A 4,752-nucleotide genomic window follows, 5' to 3' on the forward strand; every position below is an offset into this window, starting at 1 on the left:
TTTCTTTGACTTGGAATAATAGTATTGCTCTTGCCTTGGCTCCCAACTCTACATCTATTTCTATCATTCTAACACTAGTTGGAATAGCTTGTGAACTTACACCTATTAGTGCTCTTAAGGAAGGGAAACCAGCAGAGAAGCTAGAAAAAGCTCCTATTGCTATTACATCACCTGACAGACTTTATGGGTACATAGAATCTTAGTTTCATGAATACCATTATGATGTCCACTTCTATGTAAGGAGGCTATTTCTACATCTTGGCCAATGCCCATAGTAACACCGGTTTGCTGAAGTGGATACAGTAATAACTCACTTAGTTGGAGGCCACTGGTGGACAACCTGGCAGTAAGGGAAAGGGGAGGGGGAGGGAAGGAAGGAAGGAAGGAAGGAAGGAAGGAAGGAAGGAAGGAAGGAAGGAAGGAAGGAAGGAAGGAAGGAAGGAAGGAAGGAAGGAAGGAATAAGGAAAGGAGGAAGGAAGGGAGGAAGGGGGGAAGGGAGGGATGGAAGAAGGAGGGAAGGATGAGGAAGGAAAAGAGAGTTTGAGCAGCCCAAATAGGTGTCATGCAGTCCATAAAACTCTTGACTTTTACTCATTGGAAAACTCAAACTCTCACTCAAAATCTATTTACTTACTTGGGACACAGTTTTAATCACCCTGCTAATAAAGAGACTCCTTTTAGTAGGAACATTGATAGCAGCAAGAAGTGACAACCAAGTGTAACATAAATAATATAAAAACTAAGCAGAAGAATTGAAAGAAAAGGCACATTATCATTTAATTTAAAAATATGTAATCCTACAAACTTCAGTCATTGTGCTGATATACCTCCTCTAGTCCCAGTACAATATAGTAATAATTGATGTGCAATATTATTATGCCAAGTCAAAGAAAGGGTACTCTATTTGGGAAAATGAAATTGCAGTCTATTTTTTTTTAATAATTTGAAGTCTTAAACTGAAATTTTCAATTTAGCAAGGAGAATCCTATTGAAGAAGTATTTCAGCATTTGTATTTAAATAACAAGTTGAATATCAATAAAATTTCTTTCAAAAATAAAATAAAATAAAATAGGGGTCTGAGGCATTTCATTGTACATAGTTATCAGTCATGTTTTGCAAAAGACTAAAATTAAGATGGTTTTGCACACACAGAACTTAGTTATTAAATACTACTTTTCTTAACTCCAATACAAATTCCCTTCCTTTAATACATTGTATATTCTTTAGATTTTACAGATATAGATTAAAATCCTCTGGTGGAAACTGAGATTCAGAGGGAGTCAAGTGTTTTGTCTTTGATGTATCTTCATGCCAAAGCAATATGGAGTGATTTGGAATTGGTGAGTAAAGCTTGAGTAAAAAGTATGGAGGGGAATGTAGAAAATGACTGAAATATTTATATTAAATCATCTTCCCTTTGGAAAACAACAAAATTTCTACAGTTGCAGGGTTTGGGGTCCCAAAAGGAGGTAACTTATACTGCTGTCAAAGAAGAGGGTATAAGAAGAGTATTTCTATTTTCTTGGGGGAGAGGAGGGGTAAGTTAAATTTCTTGTCCAGGTCCACACTGTTTTTCTTGGTTGAAATGAAGATTAGAAAATAAAACTAAATAAAATCACTTTCCATAAGCAACAGCAATGTTTTATAAGAACTGGAAATTCTATATCCCTTCCACCCTCAATATATTCCATTCTTTTATCTACCAATTTGGAATTAACAGAGGACATCAGGCAAAGGTAGCCTGTGCACAGTGGATAGAATGGTGACTCTGAAGTCACTAAGACCTGAGACCAAATCTAGTTTCAGACACTTTTTAGTGACCCTGGACAAGTCATTTAGCTTCAATCTTCCTCATTTTACCAATCTATAAAATGGGGAGAATAATATTACCTACATTTCAGAGTTGTGAAAATAAAAAAGTAATAATTAAGTTATTTTGCACTCCTTAAAGCACTACATAAATACTAGGTTTTACTATCATTTTCCTTATTACTTATTATTGTTCAGTCTCTCCAGTCTTTACATGTGACAGATGTAAATTCTGAGTATTTAAATTCCACAAGAAATTTCTATATCAGAGGGCAGCTAGGTGGCACAGTGGATAGAGTCCTAGAGTCAGGAGGACCTGAATTTAAATCAGGCCTCAGACACTTAATAATTACCTAGGTGTGTGACCTTTGGGCAAGTCACTTAACCCCATTGCCTTAAATAAATAAAAATTTTTTAAAAAGAAATTTCTATTACAAACTAGTTTCCTGGGTTCAATTTCACTTTTGTTATCTTTAGTACCTTTTCTAAATCCTGAATTTTAAAGCTTTCAGTCAATCAGTTAATTAACTAATTAAAAATCTTCTGCTATGTGCTAGGAAATATACTAAGTGCTAAGGATACAGAGAGGCAAATAATAAATACAAACAAGTCACACTCCCAAATCCAACAATTTCTGTTTGAAAAAAGCAAAAAAGGGAGGAGACAACATGAAAACAGCTAAGTTGTCATTCAGTTGTATGTGACTCGTTGTGACCCCAATTTGAGTTTTTTTAAACTGGAGTGGTTTGCCATTTGCTTATCCAGCTCATTTCACAGATGAGGAAAATGAAGCAGAATAAGCGACTTATCCAAAATCATGCAAATAGTAAGTATCTGAGGCTGAATTTGAACATGTCTTCCTGACTCCAGTGCTCTATCCACAAGACAACCTAGCTGCCCACAACTAAGTATAAACAAGTTATATTCAGGATAAATTGGATTAAATTGCATGTAATCCATGGTAATACCAAGGATAAAAAGATGGAATCAAAGTACATGCCCCCCTCTCTTAACAGGCTGGTTGAGGCTTCTCCCAATAGACTAGTAGACACTATGCAGAAGACAAGCAACATTGGAAACAATGGTTTCACTATGATTAACTCAGCAAAGATATCAATAGTATAAATATTCCCCTAATTTACAGTTAAGGAAACTGAGGTATTAAGTGACTTTCCCATGATCATAGAACTAGTGCACATCAAAACCAAGATTTGAACCTCTATGCCGGAGTTTCTTCATCTATGAAATGAAAAGACTAGATTGGAGTCCCTTCTAGACAAAGAATACTATGGTTCTATGAAATATACATAAAAAGCTATACCAAATGAGAAATTGTCATAAAATATGGACACAGTTTATTAGTAAAATTGACATTTATGTAAAAAATAGAAATTCAAATTCCTGGGCCTTGGTTACCTCATTTGTTAAATGAGGTCTCTTCCAACTTTAACTCTGTGTTCTTAGGATCATCAATGATATTTCCTTAATGTAGTTAAACCTGTATTGTGGAGAATGGCTTCAATCCCTTAATCTCACTTAGAAGGAATATTTTGATGAGTCATTCCTCTGATTATTCTCTTATTAACACAGCTTTTCATTGGACTGCAATTTATGGCACTGATGATAGATTATCTGAACTGCTGTGTTCTTTTAAGAAGTTGCCAACGTTCCTTTTTGCCAATTTAGCAGTATTTTTCTGCAAAAGAGTCTTTAATAAATCATTTTCCTCTTTCTCATAGATTTTCAGGAACTTGAAGTTGAAGAAAACATTCTTGGATATATGCAAGAGATGAACTTGACAGCTATGATCAAAAAGCAAGAAGAAAGCTATCATAAAATCTTTGGGAAAGAAACCAAGACAGTCAGGTTACAATTTAGCAAATAAAACAAAGATGATGACGATGATGATGACAATGATAACAGAGTAAAAGAGAAAAATTATTCCTTCCCACCTCTCAAAATAGATATTATTCTTTCATGCTTCATGAGACTGGGGAATCCACACACTGAAAAATAAAAAGGGTTAAATCCTGGCTAGGGATCAGCAATGTAAGAGCTGCTGTTCCCAGGATTAGATCCCAAGGAAAGGACCTAAAACCATACATCTTTAATGGAAATTCCAAATCTAAGCATTTCTATGTAACTCAGTACACCTCAGGCAAAGGTAGAATAGAACAATGTATTTGTTCATGCTAATCTTTCATTTGATTTAATGTGATTTCAAATGGTGGAAAAAAGATTCTAAGGATGGAATTCTAAGGATAAGTTCTAACTTGTCATGCCTATCTTTATCGCAGGGGAAATTGGACTTCTTTCATTTATTCAGCAAATGTTCCTTTAGAGTAGTCTCTGTTTTATTTTTATTTTTGTATCATCATTGTCTAGCACAAATTTTGGAACAGAGCAATTGCTTAATAAATGTTTGATTATTATTAAACACCTAATGTGTGCTAAATTTGCTGGAAAATACAAAATTTAACCAAACCACAGTCCCCTGTCCAGAGTGAGACACAAACACACTCATGTATAATCAGGCTTCCACTGAAACCTGAGGGTGAGCTCTCATTTACAGAGCTTTTTAATACACAAGTTTACAAGTACATTAGATAGAAAAAAAAAAAAACAAAACAAAGAATGAGGCTCTAAGATCCAGTCTATTCCAGATCAGGCTTTCTTGAAGAGGCAGCTTTTAAGTTGAGTTGAAAAGCATAGATAGCTATTCAACAGGCTAGAGAAGGGAAGGAAAGGCATTGTAAGGTTTCATCAATCTATCAATAAGCACACATTTTTAAGCTCTTAAAATGTATGAAGCATTATGCTAGGTGCTAGGAATACAAAGATAAAAATGAAATCATCCCTGACTTCTAGAAACTTACTTTCTACTAGAAGGTGAGGTGGAGGAACAATATCTACACATTCCAGTAAAATCAGTCTTCCTAGA

General features: G+C 34.8%; 1 long non-coding RNA gene across 1 annotated transcript; it reads left to right on the forward strand.

Annotated features, from left to right (window-relative positions):
• Window positions 1-263: 263 nt before the first annotated feature.
• Window positions 264-4,132, forward strand: LOC141489854 (uncharacterized). Its single transcript, XR_012469010.1, has 3 exons — window positions 264-346; window positions 1,230-1,342; window positions 3,551-4,132. It is a non-coding gene; the product is annotated as an uncharacterized LOC141489854 (long non-coding RNA).
• The last annotated feature ends 620 nt before the right edge of the window (window positions 4,133-4,752 follow it).

Source organism: Macrotis lagotis, chromosome 5 (assembly GCF_037893015.1).
Source record: "Macrotis lagotis isolate mMagLag1 chromosome 5, bilby.v1.9.chrom.fasta, whole genome shotgun sequence".
NCBI classification, from domain to species: Eukaryota; Metazoa; Chordata; class Mammalia; order Peramelemorphia; family Peramelidae; genus Macrotis; species Macrotis lagotis.